The 21,216-nt window shown below is 46.6% G+C and overlaps 1 protein-coding gene across 29 annotated transcripts in view; it reads left to right on the forward strand.

Annotated features, from left to right (window-relative positions):
* CACNA1C (calcium voltage-gated channel subunit alpha1 C) overlaps positions 1-21,216 on the forward strand; it is a 650,562-nt gene that overhangs the window by 27,156 nt on the left and 602,190 nt on the right. The gene's annotated exons all lie outside the window — the stretch shown is intronic.

Genomic DNA, 21,216 nt, shown 5'->3' on the forward strand with positions numbered 1-21,216 from the left:
GGCTAACACGGCGAAACCTTGTCTCTACTGAAAATACAAGAATTATCTGGGCATGGTGGCACGCGCCTATAGTCTCAGCTCCCTGGGAGGCTGAGTGGGGAGAATGTCTTGAACCCAGGAGGCGGAGGTTACAGTGTCCCGAGATTGTGCCACTGTACTCCAGACTGGATGACAGAGTGAGACCCTGTCTCAAACAAAACAAAACAACAAAACAAAACAAATAAAATAACCTTGTTTAAAACAAAGATAAAGGAAGAAATAGAAAGCATAATAAAATATTAGTGCTGTATGAAAAAGGAGATTTTTAAAAAGGGCCCAATTGTATTTTTAGAAATGAAAAACACGTTTAAATAAATAACTTAATGGATGGGTTAAACATTAGGTTAGATATGGTAGAAAGTAATATCAGTGGATTGGAAGTTAGATCTGAGGAAATTGCATAGAATATAGCCCAGATATTAAAATATTGCATATATGAAGGAATTGAAAGGATTGGTGGAAAGAATGAAAAAGGTTAACTTACATCTAAATGGAGTTCTAGGAAACAGTGGAGGGAATGATGAAAAGGCATTACTTTAAAAGATAATGCCAAGAATGTTTCGAAATTTAAGAAAGCTATTGATTTTTAGATTATAATAGCACACTAAGTATTGAGTAGGGTAATTAAAAATACATCTCGATCTAGACACTCAATGTAGAAAACTGCTTAAATGTCAAAGTCTTAAAAGCAAGCAGGGAGAAAAGACAGATTATTTCTGTGAAAACATCAGACTTCATCAACCAACAGAGGCCAGAAGACAATGAAATAATATCTTCAAAGTGCTCAGTGAATATCAAACTAGAGTTCTATACAAAGCTAAATTATCATTCAAGAGTTAGGATGAAAAGACACTTTTCAGCCAGGCGCGGTGGCTCATGCCTATAATCCCAGCACTTTGGGAGGCCGAGGTGGGTGGATCATGAGGTCAGGAGATTGAGACCATCCTGGCTAACACAGTGAAACCCCATCTCTAGCAAAAAATACAAAAAATTAGCCAGGCATAGTGGCGGGCGCCTGTAGTCCCAGCTACTTGGGAAGCTGAGGCAGGAGAATGGCATGAACCTGGGAGGCAGAGCTTGCAGTGAGCCGAGATTGCGCCACTGCACTCCAACCTGGGCAACAGAGCAAGACTGTCTCAAAAAAAAAAAAGGAAAAAAGACAAGACATTTTTCATATAAACAAAGGCTGAGAGTGTTTACCTCTAAAGTGATCTGTGCAGAGAGAACTACCAAGGGACATGTTTAATAAAGAAGCATTAATTTTTTTTTTTTCATGAACCTGGCATTGCAAATGTATTTTTTAAAAGAAGGTTAAGATTTAGGACGATTGAAAATTAAGGTGGTTTTAGACATTGAACAATAATAAGGTGGAAGGTTAGTGAGAGATGGGGTGGGTGCAAAGATCAGAATTTAATGTATTCTAAGGTCTTGGTATTTTTCAGAGGAATAATGAACTATTATTTGAAATATTTCATAATTCAAAAGAAAGAAGAGAGAAATACCCAGACATTGACCTTTGGGCACCGTCATTATCACTAGAATAACAACTAATATATGCGCAGTTCTTACTGTGTGCCAAGGTCTTTTATGATGTTATTCCATTTAATCTCACAGCAACCATATGAAAAAGGCAATGCTGCCATTTTGAGAGGTAAGAAAACAGGGGGACAGGGGGATTTTCACTTTAGTGCTGCCATCACTGAGGGTAATGCACAGCAATAGTCTGTGTTCGGTGAATGTGGATGAAACAAACCAAGCTGAGGTTAAACTACAATAAGCACCTTGCTTGTGTCACATGTCAGAAAAGTGATGAAACTGTGGTTGTAACTCGGGCCTGTCTAGCCTCAGACTCCCTGCCCTTCTCCACAGTGTCTGCCCCTTACTGTTTCCTTCTCTGAGTAGATGACTGTAGGATTGTCAGACCCTGGCCCTGCACTTCCTGTGAGTTAATGCCCCGCTTTTCCCCTCTCACACATGCTGTGGTCTGTGTGACTTGTCCCATTCAGGCCCTGATGTCCTACTGGTGTCTTTTCAGGTGTCACACAGCCTGGCAGAGTCTCCTGGATCCCTGCTTTGCTTTCAACAAGCCTGGGCCAGCTGTCGCTCCCCAGTTTCTATGTGGCAGTCAGACAACACCCCCAGCCTGGTGTTGCTAGGAAATGCAGGAGCGATCATAGCATTTGGAGAAGGGGCCCTTTCTCCTGCCTCCTGTACACACCTGCCTTTACCATCTGTTCAGGACGCTCCTGGCACCTTGACCCTGCCACGCTGAGATGCTCCACTGTATTCTAGACTGTGGACCTTAGAGCTTGTGTTTTCTTAATGGAGGAATTATCAGGGGGAAAACTGGAGTCTGGGGTTGCTAAGCTACACTGGACCCTGTTCTAGTCACACACTGGAGAAGAGGTGCCGAGAGTGGGATGTCTCGCGTTCGAGGAATTTTCATTCAGTTTCCTATATTTTCAACAAAACGCCTATCTCTGCTCAAGTCTACTTTATATCCTATATTTATATATAGATATGCACACACATATGTATACATACACACACTGAATAGTTAACTTGTTATGTCTGTGAAAATAGTTTTTTGGTGGTGTTTGTGTTTTGCCCCTTTGGTTTGTTTAATCATGCACTGTGCTGTTTGGTTTCTGGAATTGCCAGTTAATTTCAGGCTAAGGCAGTTAATCAGGTAGCCCCACGTGGCCTGGCTTGAACATAGAATGAACAGGGAGCTCTGAATGCATTTAGGTTCTGATTACTGGCTACTCACACACTGTCATCATTCTTTGGAGGGTTTTTCTTGACCTGAGCTCAGATCATTCCATACCAGAGGGATTCCTGATTTAAATTGTCAGTGTTAGCAGGCCTGGTGGACAGATGGTGTCTTAAAGGCAAACAAAGACTCTTAGCTTGCTGCTCATGGAAGCCATGGACTCCTCCAATTTCTGCTTTTCCCCCACAGAGGCCCTGGCCGTAGATCCCAGCATTGCCAGGGCAGCCTGTGTTGTTGAGGACTGTGTCCTGCGGTTCGGTGGCCAAGAGCATTTCGGCTCTCCCAGGGGCGTGCCAGAGGATCAGGCTATCCCTTTCTTAGGGGCACAGTCGAGGTGGCTGGAAACCGCGTGCACCTTGCCGTCGGTGGAGCTGGGTTTATGCTGTGACTCACCCAACCATCTCAGGTTGTGCTCTTGGGAAAGTCTTTGATCCTCAGTTTCCCCAGCTGTCGATTGGTGATATTTATCTCCACATTGTAAAGAGAATTTATGATACAGAAGAAAATGCCGTGTAAACTTTAAAACAATACAAATGTAAGGCATTGCTACTCTCAGTGCTTGGAGGATGTTTTGTGGGAAGTTAATGGCCCTTGCTCTACCATATTTCAGTGCCAAGAACCACAAGAGCTGTCAATAAATATTGATGAATGATGAGGTGGAGAAGCCATTTGACTCTGTGGAAGCCCGTGCTTTATATATTAAATGCATGCATTCATTGGATCATTCATTGAGCAAATATTTATTGAGTTCCTATGAAACACGAGGCACTGGGAATAAAACAGTGAGTAGAACAAGTGGAATCATGACGAATGTTTCCTCTGGCTTTCAAAGAGTTAGAAAAATTAGGTGTGTTGTTTTCATAAAATTAAATTATTCTATATATATAAAGGATTTTAAAATGCTGATAATGTATCTGTCCTCCTCTTTGGTGTTCAGATGTCTCTTCTTTTGTGTGATGATGGTGATGGTTGATTTTCAAAAAACTTTTTACATAGTAAAATTTAAAAAGGTATTGTTACTTGTCCTTGAAATCCAGCTTGGGGATGACTAATCCAGCCCAACTCCTCACCCAGGGCAGGCCTGTCTTCAGCATTCTTTTTTTTTTTTTTTTTTTTTGAGATAGAGTCTCGCTCTGTCGCCCAGGCTGGAGTGCAGTGGCGCAATCTCGGCTCACTGCAAGCTCTGCCTCCCGGGTTCATGCCATTCTCCTGCCTCAGCCTCCCGAGTAGCTAGGACTACAGGTACCCGCCACCTCGCCTAGCTAATTTTTTGTATTTTTGGTAGAGACGGGGTTTCACCGTGTTAGCCAGGATGGTCTCTATCTCCTGACCTCGTGATCCGCCTGCCTCGGCCTCCCAAAGTGCTGGGATTACAGGTGTGAGCCACCGCGCCCGGCCTGTCTTCAGCATTCTTAACAAGTGGTCATCTGGTTTCTACTTGGATAGTTCCAGGGAAGGGGGCCTCACTAACTTCAACACACAGCCGCTGGCATGTTAAATAGCCATGATCTTTTGAATGTTCTTTTTTATATTAAGTTGAAATCTGCCATCCTCTAACTTCTGCCCATCAAGCTTGAGTCCTCAGTCTGGAGCAAACGAAATATATTTACTTCATTTTCTTAGAGCCCTCCAGATTTTTGAAGCAGACTATTATGTTTCTTCCAAGCATATTTTCCAGACTTCTTGTCCCCACTTTCTTTACCCAAGTTCTCTCATGGCTTCGTTCCTCACCCTCTTGCCTCTGCTGGTCAGCCTCTACTTGCCAGTGTTCCTCTTGGAGTCTGTTCCCCAGAAGGGACACAGGGCTTCAGCTGTGTGCTGCCTTGGATGGAGTGCTCAGCCTGCTGCGTCCCTGATTCAGAGCTCTGAATGCAGATTAAGGAAGAAGTAAAGATTGCATTTGCCTTTTTGGCAGCTGTGCTCTACTGTTGACTCATATTGAGTCGCAGCCTACTAAAATCCCTAGGGTCCTTGTCATATAAATTGCTGATAAGACAAGCCAGGGTTCCACCTACCCTGTGTTTATGCAGTGAATTTTTTTATCTAAGTATAGTCCTTTACATTCGTGCTTATTATATTTCATCTCGTTAGTGTGGACCATAGTTTCAGCTTGTTGAGGTCATTTTGATTCTGACTCAAACTTCCAGTTTACTAGCTGTTCCTCCCAGATTTGTGTCAGCAGCACATTTGACAAATTTGCTTTCATCCAACTTTTTAATTTAGTGTTCAAAAGGCTGGAGCCAAAGACAGAGCCTTGGGTCACATCAGTAGAGACCTCCCAGTGTAAACGTATCAGTGAGTCAATCCCTAGGCATCTGTGCATAGAACCAGTGCACCTACGCATGTGTCAATCATCAGTGCATCTCTGGATCAGCCAACTGCAGACCCTCCTGAGTGTATTAGCCACACTGGTGATGTGAGTTCTATTTTCAGACTCTTCAACTTCTCCTTTTTTTAGGCAATATCCACCTTTCCCATTATTGCACCACCATTGGTAGGATTATGACTTTCAAATTTACCTTTTCAGCCCGGATATCTGTCTCAAGTTTACATTTTTAATTTTTTAATTGGATAGCTGCAGAATGTTTTAATTTTTCAAAGTAAGTCCACTATCTCCATGTCCTCTGAAACCTTCTTCTCTTTCTGTGACCACTATTTCAGGGATGGTGCCACCAAGTTGGCTAAGTCAGGTACCTGGAAGCCATCCTCAGTGCTTTTGCTTTCTTCTCACTTCACAGCTAATTCAATTAAATAGGGTAATTAAAAATACCCCTAGCTGTTCTAAGAGATTCTACCTCTTTAATACATCGTAACACACCCCTCGGACTCTGATCTGTCTTGCCTATACAACTGTAAGAACCTTCTGACTAGGTTCTGTACTCCTGGCCTAACTCCTTCTAGCCCTCATCCTCTGCTATGTCACCAGGAAACAAAAGCACCACTCAGATTATATCAGTGTACTTCACTGAGGCCTTCGCTGGTGCCCTGCCCACTGTAAATGATAGGTGGTCCTGCATCGTCTTACTGTTCTCAGCTTTTACTGTTTCTTCTACCAACCCTACACTTTAAATGTACTGTCTACTGCTGGTTCCCAGTTGCAGCATGTAAATTCATACTTGGGTTATGCTGTTCCCTGTACCTGGGATGCCTTTCACTCCTTTTAGTCAACTGACTTCTCCTGCTTCTTTAGGATTCAGATCAAGCATCCCCTCCTTTGGGACTCCTTCCACAGATCCAGACTGACTTGAGCATCCCTTTTTGGCGTCACTGCAACACTCTAAGTGTGCCCATTGGATAACTCATCACTACGTGCTAGATTGCTTGTCTGCCTCTCCAACTTGGTTGAGGGCCCTCGCAGGGCAATGCCTGTGCTCCTTTTATCACTAGACCCACAGCTCTTAGCACATAGTAGTAGGCACTTGGGATTTGTTGAAAAAATGGGGAAATGGATGATTTGACAAATCATTTCCAATTTGCCTTGGACTGAGTGACTGTTACTTCCCTTTTAGCATATTACTCTATGATTCTGCATCTGTGGCATCCCTTTGATGTACCAGCCATATAATTCCATTCAAAAAGTGAAAGTGTACTTTGACATTGATTAGGTTTTTTCTCCATCGGTGTTCCACGTCGTCTGATTTCTAATCTATTCTAGACTTGTTAAACTCCATTTTTACCACTGGGCTGCATGTTTGTTTCTCTGATCCTGTATTGGTTAGGAAAGGCTAGAAGCTGTTACAAGCAGCCCTAAATCTCACTGGCTTGATGCAATACAAGTTTAATTTTCAGTTATGTCATAGTCCAGTGCAGTTATTCCTGGTCAGGTGGCCTTCCACATGGTGGCTCAGTGACCATGGTCCATTTCATTCTGCAGGGCTTCTCTCTTTGAGGTCTTTGACGTCTTCTCCATTCAGCTAACATATGGAGAAAGAGAAGCAATTGCAAGTGAGGAAGCAGAGGGATGGTGCATGGGAGCTTCTCACCAGCCCAGCCTGGACTGGCACACCATCACTTCTGTGCACATTTCACTGGCCAGAACTTAACCAAATGGTCATATCTAACTGCCATGGCAGCTGGAAAATGCAGTCTAGCTGTGACCCCAGGAAGGAAAAGAGAACACAGATATTTGTGAGCATGAACAGCTGCCATTGCATCCATTCTTAGATTCTGGACCTCTATGATTCCTAGGGCTGCCTTCCAGAGCTCTTCTTAGTAAGGGCATTTTCTGTGCTTCAAGCACTTTGATATTCTATCTCCCAGGCTGCGTTTTTTATCTCTGCCCTTTGCCTCTCTGTTCTCTCAAGCCCTCTTGGCCATTGGTACCTCACTTCTCTTTTCTTGCTGGCCTGTCTGATCTTGACTCCTCATCGCTCCAGTTTCCCAGCAGCTGATCCTCGCTTGCTCACGTAGCTGGGACTAGACCATCTGATTCTTGGTACCTGCTTGCCATTGCCAGGTGGGTTCCTCAGGGACAGCCCGTCCCATTCCAAATCCCGGCACAACCGGGGAGAGTCCTTTCACTGTGTCCCGTGCTTTGAAGTCCTTCCTATGAGTCCAGAGTATGGATTTGAACCTGTTTTTAGAGATAATTATGGAACTTAGAGAGTTACAGTGAGAGCCATTGGGAGATGTGGGCTTTGGGAAGCCAAAAGAATCCATGCTGTATGTCCTGAAGCAGAGAAGCCTGAAGTGAATGGATAATCTTTACATGTATGTAGAAAAATTGCAAAGGTCGTGATGCTAGAGGACATGTTCTTTTGTTACTCTGAAAAAGAAGAAAGTGTCACATTTTAGTGTGAGAATTTTAGGTAAGAGACAAAGAAAAAAATCATAAATTCCAGAATTTGGGATGCCATTATGGGTTCCTGAGAGAGGTTAAGTAATGTGCTTTCCTAGAAAAAAACAGGAGTGGAAGAGCCCACCTCAGAAGGCTTTGCAGTGACCTGCTGGGTGGCAGGAGATGGATGAGCAAGCTCAAAATCTCTTCTTGTGCCATGATTCTTTGAAAAAAATGAAAAAGCTGGGTGTTCTGACTCTGACCTTGTTTGAGAGATGCTCATACTGAACGTGTTTGTCTCTGGGTAATGGTTCCGGATGATTTTGTAAGTGGAAGGGATGTTGCCTTGTAAGGTTTCAGAAACTATGATGCCTGAGTTTCATTACCTGTTTTGTCACCTACTCATTCTGCGGGTTACTCACTTGGGCAGGCCACTTCTCCATTCTTTTGATGGTCTGCTTATCTATTAAGTGGGGATGGGAACAGGATGAATTTTCAGGAGGTTCAAATGAGAAGTAATTCATGTTTCTAACATGCTTCAGAATACATAAGTACAACATCCTATGGGAATTCAAAATACAATTATACTTTTGTTAGGTTTATTTCTCCGTATGCTGGTTCTTTGGTTCTTGCCTTGAGACATGCAGCTTTTTGCAAATGCTGTTTCCTAGAAATAGCTCTTTATATGTGTATGCCTCTCCTAAGTGAGGGCTGAAATGGTACCCTCTGCTGGGTTGGAGGCTGGGGAGGAAGGAGAAGAGGCTGGAAGTCAACACCCTCCCCAGGGCCCTAACTCTAGAGGCCATGAACATGGTGGTTAAAGTGCGTACTTTGCTGTCAGGCTGCTTGGTTTACTGGAGGCTTTGCACAAGTTGGTTAGTCCCTCTGTGCCTCAGTGTTCTCATCTGTGAAGTGGGCGTCATAATAATGCCTACTTTATGGGGGTGCTGAGGGGATTAAATAAATCAATGTATGTAAAATCATGAGAACAGGATCTGGCCCACAGGAAGTACTCTGCAAATATTAACTCTTATTTTTTTTTTTTGGAGATGGAGTCTCGCTCTGTCGCCCAGGCTGGAGTGCAGTGGCGCGATCTCAGCTCACTGCAAGCTCCGCCTCCCGGGTTTACGCCATTCTCCTGCCTCAGCCTCCTGAGTAGCTGGGACTACAGGCGCCCGCCACCTCGCCCGGCTAGTTTTTTGTATTTTTTAGTAGAGACGGGGTTTCACCGTGTTAGCCAGGATGGTCTTGATCTCCTGACCTTGTGATCCGCCCATCTCGGCCTCCCGAAGTGCTGGGATTACAGGCTTGAGCCACCGTGCCCGGCCAACTCTTATTTTTAAACAGGTATTTTAGAAGGATGCTTTGCCTCTGATGTGTTCTCCTTGGTTACTTGCTGAATAAACAACCTCCTCCCATGTATTTGAAGGGCCTCAGATCTGCCTTCATGCTTGCAGACATGAGGAGAAGGACCTTCCCACTGTCCTCGTGCTGGCTCAGTTGATGTTAAGAGATGACCATCAACACATGGGGAAAGCAATGTTTCAGTTCACAGGATTTAGTTGGAGTGTTTTATTATACGTGACCGCAGCACGGATGGAATATCAGCAGACTCCACCGCACCAGGCAGGCTGGGCACTTGCTCGCGGTTGATACTCTTAAATGAATCACAGTGTTAAATGTGGAGGGAGGGCTGTGCGTGCAGACCTGTATTCTTACTTCTGGGAGACCTGTGGGGCTCTGAGACTTTGTACTTCTTAGTCCAACCAACTTGAAGCAGTCCCTTGCTGCCAGTGACTCATTCTGCTTTTACTGCTGATTCTGTGTTCTTGAGGGATTCATGGTTCGTGCACACGTGGAAGGCTGGGGCAGTGGGTGAAGGAGGCACATTACGTGAGTGTGTAGACAATAGCTGCACCGTGTCACTTACAGCTGGGCCTCTTCTGTAAGCCCTAAGCCACCCCTGTCTGTCCCCCCGACCCTGAGGGAAGCCATGGATGTGGGGGCGAGGGGTAGACTAAGCATCCCTTTGGAAGACAAGGATTAATTTGCATGAAGCTAGGAACACACTTTTGAAAAATTAAATCTAACAAAGGTCTGCTGAGCACCTCCTATGTGTAAAGCCCCATGCCGGGTGCCGTGCAAGGTGCTTGGGGTGGTAAGACTCGACGCCTGTCCTCAACGAGCTCAGGATCTCTTGGGGGAGATGAACACAGGAATAAAATAGGTCGTGATGAACATGGCAACGGAGCGCGGTGACAGCAGTGCCGTAAGAATCCTGAGGCTCTGCTGGGCTCATCCGGGGCATGCTATGTACCCAGAGATTTGACATTTTTTAATTTTTAAAAACTGCGGTAAAAAGTACGTAACACAATTTTCAGTCTGGATCATTTCTAAGTGTTACAGTTCAGTAGTGTTAAGTATATTGTTGTGGAACACATCTCCAGAACGTTTTCATCGTGAAAAATCATAACTGACTGGGCGCGGTGGCTCACACCTATAATCCCAGCACTTTGGGAGGCCGAGGCGGGCAGATCGTGAGGTCAGAAGATCGAGACCAGCCTGGCCAACATACTGAAACCCTGTCTCTACTAAAAATACAAAAAAATTAGCCGGGCGAGGTGGCGGGTGCCTGTAGTCCCAGCTTCTTGGGAGACTGAGGCAGGAGAATCACTTGAACCCGGGAGGCGGAGCTTGCAGTGAGCTGAGATCGCGCCACTGCACTCCAGCCTGGGTGACAGTGCTAGACTCCGTCTCAAAAAAAAAAAAAAAAAAAAAAAAAAAAGAAAAAGAAAGAAAAGAAAAATTGTAACTTTGTAACTATATACCCATTAAACAACTCCCCATTTCTCCCTGCCTGCAGCCCACCACCATTCTACTCTCTGTTTTTATGCATTTGACTACTTTAGATACCTCATGTTAAAGTGGAATCATTCAGTATTTGTCTCTTTGTGGCTGGCTTATTTCACGTAACATAATGGACTGAAAGTTCATCTGTGTTGCAGTGTGTGTCAGAATTTCATTGCTTTTTGAGGCTGAATAAGATTCCATTTTATGGATACACTGCATTTTTTTTTTTTTTTTTTTTTGCGACGGGGTCTTGCTCTGTCGCCCAGGCTGTAGTGCAGTGGTGTGATCTCGGCTCACTGCAACCTCAGTCTCCCGGTTTCAAGTGATTCTCCTGCCTCAGCCTCCTGAGTAGCTGGGATTACAGGTGTGCACTACCCCACCTGGCTAATTTTTGTATTTTTAGAAAAGATGGGGTTTCACTGTGTTGGCCAGGCTGGTCTTGAACTCCTGACCTCAAGTGATCTGCTCACCTTGGCCTCCCAAAGTGCTGGGATTACAGGCATGAGCCACCATGCCTGGCCAAGGATAGACTATATTTTGTTTGTCCATTCTTCTGTCAATGGACATTTGGACTTGTTATTGTAAATAGTGCTGCTATGAACCTGGGCATGCAAATATCTCTTGGAAATCCTGCTTTGAGTTCTTTTGGATACATATCCAGAAGTAGGATTGCTGGATCATATAGTAGTTCTATTTTTAATTTTCTGAGGAATCGCCATACTGTTTTCCACAGTGGCTGCTCCATTTTACTTTCCCGCCAACAGTGCATAACGTTCTTATTCCTCCACATCCTCGCCAGCTCTTGCTAATTTCTATTTTTTGATAGCAGCTATCCTAATGAGTGTGAAGTGATAGCTCGTGATGGTTTGGATTTGTGTTTCTCTGATGATCGGTGATGTTGGCCGTGTGTATATCATCTTGGAGAAAGAGCTATTCAAGTCTTTTGCCCATTTTAACATCAATACTCGAGGACTGCTATTTCTGCTCTGCCTATACCCTCAGACATCGGGACTGGCCTGCTTCTGCAGAGGTGGCCAGATCGACCCTGAGCCAGCAGAGGCTTCTGCCTCTGGAAATCCCGAAAGTATGTGGGTTACTCGTCCCCACTGGCCATATAACTGGCACCCCCCTGGACTGCTTAGCTATGCCCATCCTGCTGTTTCCACCTTGCGATGATTTACACGAATGAGAGGCTGGGTATGTTCATTTCTTCTCGCTTCAGTATAAATACATTACCACAAACTTAGTGGCTGAAAACAACACAGTTTTACTATCTTCTGTTTTTGAAGGTCAGGTGTCTGAAATGGGTCTGCAGGGCTGCAGTCCTTCTGGAGACATTTGGAAGACTGTTTCCTTGCCTTTCCCAGCTCTAGAGAATGCCCACATTCCTTGGCTCATGCCCCGCTCCTCTACCTGCAGAGCGAACAGTATAGCATCTTTTACTCTCCTCCCCTGCCTTCCTCTTCTGAGGACCCTTGTGATGACCTCAGACCCACGTGAATAATCCCCCCATCTCAACATCCTTAACTTAATCACATTGGCAAAGTTTCTTTTGCCACATAAGGTAACTTACTCACAAGTACCAGGGAGGAGGACAAGTACATGTCTGGGGTTGATGGTCATTATTCAGCCCACACTGGGCCTCTGCTATGTGGAAGGCAGGGGTAAGAGCAGCTTTTGTAGGGAGGGTTCTTATTCTGTGCCTTCTGGACTTAGACTTTACCCTGGGTTAGTAGGAACAGCGTCCAGGGATCTGAAGGCTTGGGCTTGACTTTGGTTTGGCTTTGACTGGGCGGGAACCTAGGGGACAAGAGGCTTGCTTTCTCTGAGCTCCTGTGACCTCACCTTTTAAAGGAGGCGGGTGGGTCAGGTGCTCCTCAGGTCCCTCTGTCTCTGCCATATCCTCATCTGCTCTCATTTGTCATGTGGTGTCCTCACATTGCTTTTTCCCATTGGCTGTGGAGAGACTGAGGCTGCCTTGAAGGGTAGAAGAGGAAAGTCCTGTGGAGCTTTGGGGAAATGGCTCGTGGGTACCAACTAATTCAAAGGAGGACGGGAATAGCAGAAATGAAGGGCGTGAAGGCACTTCTTTATTGCCCGCCTCCTTCCTCCAGCCCCTACACGAAGCATCCTTGGAACAAACAAATGGAACTATTGCACACCCTGTATGCTTAATTGGGTCATACATAACTTGTACAGTGATTTCCTATGAAACTTCAATTATCCACCCTTTCTAGTTCAAACCTGATAAGCTCAAATATTTGTCAACTGCCAGCCAGATGGAAGATGTGTCTCCCTGTGGCTTGGATATCCTGTAATTCAATATGTGTGGTGACTGGCATGGGCATCCGTATTCAAGAAGAGAAGGAGCCTTGCACCCTGGACATGGCATTAAGGGGCAAGAAAAGGTGTTGTGTGTTCTTTTTGGGACAGGTGGCCCGACTCTCCTCTGGAGCAGGCTGGGAGAAGTTGCCAAGGACAGCTGGCGTCCTTCAGAGGCTGGGGAAGGAGAGGGTGACTCTTGGGTCTCTTGCGTCATTCTTCATCACTTCCAACTCGAGGGAGAATGTTGATGTGAAATAGTTAACCTTTAGTAAGCATGCATTAGTATTAATGCTCCCTATTTAATCCTTATTATATTACCCCTGTTTTACCGATAAGAAAGCTGGGGATCAAAGAGGTTAAGTTAACTTAGGAAAGATCACGTGGTCAATAAGTGGAGAGCTGAGACTCAAATGGAAATGAGTCTAATGTCTAATTAAATGTCAGATCTCAAAATGCATCTCTTTCTGCTCTGCCACATCCTATCTTCTGGCCTCTTTCCTTCATCTAAAACCACTGCCCTTGGGCGTGGAGTGTGGAGCTGTGGGTGAAGGAGGAGGCACCGAGCCACAGCCTGGAGGAGGTGACGGCTGCAAACCCCGCACTCTGGCAAAGGCCAGTCAAGCGCTTTGGAATGCCAAGCTGCCTGGAGCCAACTGTGGGCCAATCTCGTGTTGGCCACTATCGTTTCAGGCCCAAATTTAGTTACAGACTCAGAAAGAGCGAGGCCCCTAGCCGGGCAGAGTTACCAGAGAGTGTGCGTGGGTGTGTGTCTGTGTGGGTGACTGTGCGGCGGGGCCTCTCCTTCCCAGGGAGGCTGGTGGCTTCTTGTGGCAGGGGAGTATCTTCCACAGCCGTGCCTCCCACTCTCCTGTACCAGTGGAGCCCCTGGTAGGCCTGTGCCCCGATGCTTCTTGACCACTTGTCCTATGCTAGGCACTATGAGACCACATAGTGGAATGAGACAGGGCTCTGCTCTCAGGGTTACGTTTGATCTGGAGGAGACGTTATGTGGATATAAGAAAGGCAGTGACCAAGGCCACGAACTGCACAGATGCAAGTAGCTATGTTTTGTGCCTCCGTGTCCCACGCCGGCAACATGCATTCGTACATGTACTCGTGTACCTCCGTGCGTGTACTCAAGGATGACTGTGGGATCATGTGGGTCTTGCCCCCCGAGCCCCTTCCCCTGGGCAGGTGGTGGCTGCTCCTTTCCCCCATGGCTGAGTCCTTTACACAACTGTATGATCGTGGATGATCTGGGGCCTGTGGGGGCAGCTTGGTAACTCTTTGGCTCAACTGGGAAGTTGGAGCAGGTATTTGCCAACCTGAGTGTGAGCCCTAAGATCATAGTTTTATGCAGGAAACCGCCCCTCTTTCATGACACTCAGTGCCCAGTGCCTGCAGTTGCAGGCTGCCAGGGGACCACCCAGTAACAAAGCTATGTTGAGGCCATCTGCGTTTCATGCTGAAAGGACGTTTTTCTTCAGCAGCATACTGAGTGCATAGAGCAGACCCAAGCAGACATCCCGTTTTCCCCAGTGACCTCCGTGTGTGTGAAAGCGAGGCGGCTCTCGCCTTGAGAAAGCTGCTGTTGGGTCACCCCAGAGATTCCACACACCTGCTGTTTGGTGCCTCCTTGTCTGTGTGTAGCTGCTATTAGCCCCATTTCACAGGTGGGAAAGGCAAAGGCAGGAAGGCTGCCAAAGAGCCTGGTATTCAAGGGAAGCGAATGAGCAGGTCGTTGTAATCCCAGTGGCCTCCCTTTCCACAATCTGAGTTCATCCCCAAGGGTTAGGGAGAGCAGCTTAAGAAACCAGCAGACATTTCAGAAGCTGAGCCCTATAGGCGGTGAACATCCCATGCTCAAGGAGTTCCAGTGGTCCTAGCCCGTTAGCCACGTTTGTTGAGACTCAGGGGAGCACCCCCAGTAAGTGGCTGCCCTATTCAGGAGTACTTTTCAGATTCAAGTCTTTATCAACATTAAGGGAGGAAATTCAGGGGTAGAGGTGGACGAGTAGGGGCCTCCTCTGTTTTGGGAAACCTATTTCTTTGGCCAGCGTGTCCTGAATGATAAACTTCTCCACCACCCACTAGTGAATGCAAGAGTCACTGAATGCCAGAAAAGTGCGTAGGACCTTAGAGATCATTTGGTGAACACCCTCATTTAACAGATGAGGTGACTGAAGCGCACAGAGAGGGAGATAAACTTGTCTAGAGTCACACAGCTGCTTAGTGGGAAAGGGAGGAAGGGACTCATGCAGTCAGCCCCACTCAAAAAAGTGACTCAAGAGGGACAGCCGACCAGGAAGTAGGAGTGACTGGGACTATCTGTGCTTCAGGGGAAATGTTAGGGGTTGTGAAATGCAGCCACTCTGGATGGGGCCGTGCTGGGGTGCCTACAAGGGCCTTCCAGGTGCTCAGCCCCTCCTGTGCCTCTCCTTTATTGCTGCAGGCCCCAGGAGCTCAACCCCCTTTAACAATAACAAAAATGAGACCAATTAATGACTCCTTCCCCCTGAGAACTTAGTAGAAGGGCTGCACCATGCTAAGTGCTTATAAATGTTTTAAGACTCTTGTCACAACTCAGAGATATCTAAGTCTCAGAAATGTAAATAAGTTGCCTGGGCTCACGGGGCTAGTAAATGGCAATACAGACGGGAACTTAGGGCTCCTGCTTTTGCTGTTAACCACCAGATCACACTATCTCTTCGCGGAGGTGGCTGCTGTAATTCACTCAGTGCCCTCAGTGTAATTCAATGCAGTCCTGTCCCCCTAAAACTCAGGAGTTCTAGATCCTGCGCTCCACCTGTACACTTTTTCTTTCCTGTCTTCATAGACCAGAAGCAGGTCCAGTTTGTCTTAAAGGTTATGACCTTCCTAATTCCTATGGGGACATGGGCAAAGGAGAGGAACAGAGATAGGGAGACAGAGTCACAGAGATGATCGAGTGTTACAGCGTTTTTACAGCCCTGCGTTCTGCGCTGTGAGTCCTGACTCCATTCTGAGATGAAAAATGGTAGTGCCATTGACCTCTGCCTTCTGCTTTCGGGCTCTTAAAGATGGACTTCTCCTGACCTCCCCTTCTTCTCCCTTTTGGCCCAGACTTTCAATGCATTGAGGCTGCGGGAGAATCCAGGCAGCACCATAAGTGCCCTTGGCCCGAGTCAGGGCATCCGGTGTTTCCCCAGTCCTTCAAGGAGAAGAGGACCCTGGAGGAGAAGGGCTAGGCAGGGTCGGATACCACCGGCTCCAGAGAGTGTCAGAAAAACCTGAGCAGAAAGAAGAGAAGGGGGAGTGCAGGACACGGGAAGATGGTAAACAGATGCCCACAGAGGAGGAGAGTGCACGTGTCCTGTGGGGATGGAGCATGGATTTATGATGCCAGAGAAATTGGAAGGTTTAGGAGTGGAGAGGTCAGTCTTAGCCTGGGTCCCACTGGATGGAGGCTGTGTGCTTCTCTCTGCCTTGGTTTCATCATACACCATCCTTGGGAATCATGTCATTTGTCTCTTTACTTAAAATGATCAGGCACTGAGTTGAAATCAGCATTCCTTCAGCAAACACTTCTTTTCATCCTGGCTGTGTGCCAGGCTCTGGGCTAGGCACAGAGCCACAGAGATGAGCACGTCACGGCCTGCCCTGGACATACTCACAGGTGCCCAGAGTGGAGCTTTTGGACAGGAATGAAACTGTGCAGAGATGAGGGGTTGATCTAACTTCCCATCAAACCAGCTCTCGCAGCCAAAGGTCCGATGCCTGATTGTTAACGGTGCTTGAGAAAACTGTTGATATATTTGGAGGTGGGTCTGGCTTTACTCAATTGTGAAGGCATGTTTGTGCATGTGCACATGTGATTTATTTGATATTTGAAAACAATTTATGACCAGAATTCTTTGCATCCTTCTCTGGGCCTGTGTCCTGTGCTGAGGGCTCGCCGGAAGCACTTGTGTAGGGTAGAGACTTGTCCTGCCACATCTCTCTCCTCTGGACTGGCCTGAACTCTGTCCTCCCGCCTCCTTCCTGAAGGACAGCTTCCAAATGCCTTCCCCTCTGGTTCTCTTTTCCTGAGTAGGACAGACCTCCTTCTGTTTCCTCTTGGGATGTTCTTCCACGTATTCCGAGTCTCTTTGGCTTTCCAAAAAACATTAAATTGAGATAATTTTTTGGTATGGTGAAATATATGTAACATAAAAATGATCATTTTAACCATTTTAAGTGTACAATTTAGTGGCATTAAGTACATTCACCATGTTGTATAACCATCAACCACTCTCTGTCTCTAGAACATTTTGTCATTCCAAACCAACACTCTGTAACGATTAACTCCCATTTTCACTTCCTCCCTGGCCCTGGCAAACTCTATTCTACTTTCTATCTTTACAACTCTTCTAGGTACCTCATATTAGTAGAATTATTCAATACATGTTCTTGTGTGTACGGCTTACTTCACTTAGCACCGTGTCTTCAAGGCTCATCCATGTTGTAGATTAGCAGAATTTTATTCTTTTTAAGGCTAAATAATGCTCCCTTGTGTGAACAGACCACACTGTATTTGCCCATCCATTTGTTGATGGACACTTGGGTTATTTCCATCTTTTGTCTCTTTGCATAATGCTGCTATGGACATGGGTGTACAAGGATCTGTTTGAGTCCTTGCCTTCAGTTCTTTTGGGTATACACCCAGAAGTGGAATTCCTGGTTCATATGGTAATTTTATGTTTAATTTTTTAATGTTTTAATTTTTATTTATTTATTTATTTTTTGAGATAAAGTCTCACTCTGTTGCCCAGGCTGGAGGGCAGTGGCACGATCTCGGCTCACTGCAAGCTCCGCCTCCCGGGTTCACGCCATTCTCCTGCCTCAGACTCCCAAGTTGCTGGGACTACAGACGCCCGCCACCACGCCTGGCTAGTTTTTTGTATTTTTAGTAGAGAAGGGGTTTCACCGTGTTAGCCAGGGTGGTCTCGATCTCCTGACCTCGTGATCTGCCTGCTTCGGCCTCCCAAAGTGCTGGGATTACAGGCGTGAGCCACTGCGCCCGGCCATGCTTAATTTTTTTGAGGAACTTTCATCCTGTTTTCCATAGTGCTGGCACCATTTTACATACCCAACCAGCAACACATAAGGTCTCCAATTTCTCCACGTGATTGCCAATACTTGTTATTTTGTGATTTTTTGGTAATAGCCATCTTAAGGGGTTTGAAGAGCCATCTCTGGCTTTCAGGATTTCCATGTAAATTATGGTGAAGTGCCAGGGCTCTCTGTGTGGCTCTTCCTAGCCGGGGCCTCTTGGGTTGAACTTGCCCTGTAAACACAGGCAGATTGGAGGCAGCCGCTCAGGATAGCTGAGCGTGCTCTCAGGCCACCTCTGCAGCCGAGAGAGCCCAGCCAGTGGGCAGAGCGGAGTGGCTGCTGGGCTGCACCTGGTTCAGTCCCTGCTTTGAGATCAGTAGGGGAGGAGATCCAGGCACCAAACCACTGGGAGTGCGGGGGTGAGGCCGGCTGGAGAGGCTGAGGGGAGCAGTGAGATGTCTGGACCAATGAGTTCTGGAACCTGAGCTGTCTGAACTAGAAGGACCTCGTACGGTCTCTGGTCGAGCCTCCTCATTCTGTGGAAGAGATTGAGAGCCGGAGAAGGAACGTGATTTGCCTGAGTTCACAGAGCAAATGAGTGATGGGCCTGGGGCTGGAATTCAGATTTACTGACTTCTGGCATGGTTCTTTTCCCACCGAACTTGGGAAGGAGTCAAGATAACTTCATATCTATTGAAGTTTAATATTTACCAAGGAATGACAGCCTCAGGGAAGACTTGCATATTTTTTCATTGCCTTCTACCTTCTTGTCTCCCTGCTGTCTGGTGGGGTTTTGTGGGGATCAGATAAATGACTTTGACTTTTCTAAATGAAAGAAGCATTATGTTTTATACAAAGCATCATTATTAAACGGCCTGTGAGTATGTAGAAATAAGCTGATGCTGTTTCTTTTGTCGTGCCTTAGTGAGAATTAGAGACTTCCAGGGGTGGCACAAATAGGCTGTGTGTGGGTACATTTGTGTGTGTAATGTTTTTGGCGTGTACATATGCAGGTGACCCACCTTCCCCATACAGTGCGATCCCCGGACAATGGAAGAATTTCAGGGCCTTTTAGTAACAGAGGATCCTTGGGAAATGCAGCACCATTTTCAAGGATCTCTGGAATTCTGTGTTCTGAATTATCTGGAGAGATCCATTAATATCTGTGTATGGGATATAGCAATTATTTTTAAGAGTTGGTTGCTTAACATGGAAAATGTGCTTCTGGGAAAAAGAGTTTTAAAAACCCGGCTTTCATGTTTTATTTTACTTCGTTGAAATGAGGTTCTTCTTGGGTGCCCGGAGGCTTTATCTGTGGAGTGATTTTGACTAAATAATTCTTCATATTCAGGTAGTACTTTCATAGACATCATCCCTTGTAGTCTTCACCATTGTTCTGTGAGGGATGTGGTTTCATCTCAGTTTTACAGATGGGGAAACTGAGGCGTGGAGCGCATGCGTCACTTGGCACTGGTGGCACTGCTAGCACTGCTCAGGGTGTGAGGGGTGACTGCAGAGCCAGGGCCTGCGTGCTGAAGCCGCGAGGCTGTGGGGCTGGGGAAGCCCTCCCTCCCTGGCGCCTGGCTCTGAGGTTCTGTGCATGGTGCACCCTGGCCCGGGGCTGAGTCTCGCGGCCGCTCACTCCGGGCGCCTAGCCCTGCTCGTGCTTCATGGAGCCGAACAGGTAGGAAACGGAATGGTTTTTCCATAAGACGAAAAGAAAAAGGAAAAGATGAAGAGAAAAAGGAAAGGATCTTGCCCATGTTTCTCAGCTAATTTTCAAACCAACTGTCTTACTCTACCCTAAACCTAGATCCTTCTGTCTGCAGAGAGCCACAGCTGGAAACCCGGGAGTGCAAGTGGCCCTCTGTCCGGAGCTCAGGCTGAAGGTGAGAGGGCTGCCGAGAGGTGCGCTGAGTTCTCCTGGGACTTCTCCCTTCTTTCTCTGCGGCTGCAGGGAGCTGCCTGTGTGTCCCAGCAGTGCTGGGGGTGAGGAGGAAGTGGCCTCAGGCAGGTTGCAAGGCGGGCGGCCTGTCTGCCCCCTTCCAGAGGCAGGAATCTCGCACTGGGGTGGCCACAGTCATATTGGAAGTATACTTAAGCAACCAAACCAAACTGTAACTGGGTTTTCTTTCTGATTACCAAATAATTACTTGTTGCACAGAAGTTTGGAAAATTAATCACAAAAATACCAGTACTATTTATTATGTATTATGTTTTCTCTTACCGTGGCCATGCCAGTGCCAGATTCTTGCCCAGCCACTGACAGTCCCACACTGGAAGGGGACAGACAGGCCGCCCGCCTCCCAACCTGCCTGAGACCGTTTCCCCCTCGACCCCAGCACCACCCACACACAAGCAGCTCCCTGCAGCTCTGTCCCGAGAGTTTTATGTTCATTAACTCATTTGATTGTCATACAGTGCTATGAGATAGGCAGTGTCATTATCTGCTTTTTACGAGTGAGGAAGCTGAGGCACAGTCAGGCTATGTGCCTTTTCAAGTCTCACAGCTAGCAACCGACAGAGCTCAAATTTGGATCCATTCTGCCTGGTTTCCAGGTCCGTGCTCCTGAGTGCTAGGCTGTACCGCCTCTCAGCACGTGTATATTACGCTACACTTAAAAATAACACTAGTGTTTCCTTCTAGTCTTTCTTCTATGAAAACAAACATAAAATTGGATGGGGGCAGGGTGCGGTGGCTCACACCTGTAATCCCAGCACTTTTGGAGGCTGAGGTGAGTGGATCACCTGAGGTCAGGACTTCGAGACCAGCCTGGCCAACATGGCAAAATCCCATCTCTAGTAAAAATACAAAAATTAGCTGGGTGTGGTGGCGCGTAATCCCAGCGTGTAATCCCAGCCACTTGGGAGGCTGAGGAAGGAGAATTGCTTGAACCCGGGAGGCAGAAGATGCGGTGAGCCAAGATTGCGCCACTGCACTCCAGCTTGGGAGACAGAGCGAGACTCCATCTTAAAAAAAAAAGAAAAAAAATTGCGGTCCCATTGTGTATACTTTTGTGGACCCTGTTTTTGCTTAATATGATACTGTGGAGACAATTTCTATATTCTTTCATATTTTTCAAAATGTAGTTTTCATGGCTTCCTAAAATTCTGTCAGTGGATGTGCACTGATTTATCTCACCAGTTCTCCAGTGCTGGGCTTCTTGGTTATTTCCAGTTTGGTACTGGTATCGTTCACACCGTCACGAGTACCCAGGCACAGAGCGTTGCCAGAGTCTTGGATTACTTCTTTCAGGGGACCTTCTGAGAAGGGTGGTGAACGTTGGAATTTCTTAACAACTCCCGCAAGAGTGCTGAACTGCTGTCCTGACGGGGGGAACAGACCATGCTTCCCCCGGGCAAAGTGCAGGAGGCTCTG

The sequence above is a fragment of the Chlorocebus sabaeus genome, chromosome 11 (assembly GCF_047675955.1).
Source record: "Chlorocebus sabaeus isolate Y175 chromosome 11, mChlSab1.0.hap1, whole genome shotgun sequence".
In the NCBI taxonomy this organism is placed as follows: Eukaryota; Metazoa; Chordata; class Mammalia; order Primates; family Cercopithecidae; genus Chlorocebus; species Chlorocebus sabaeus.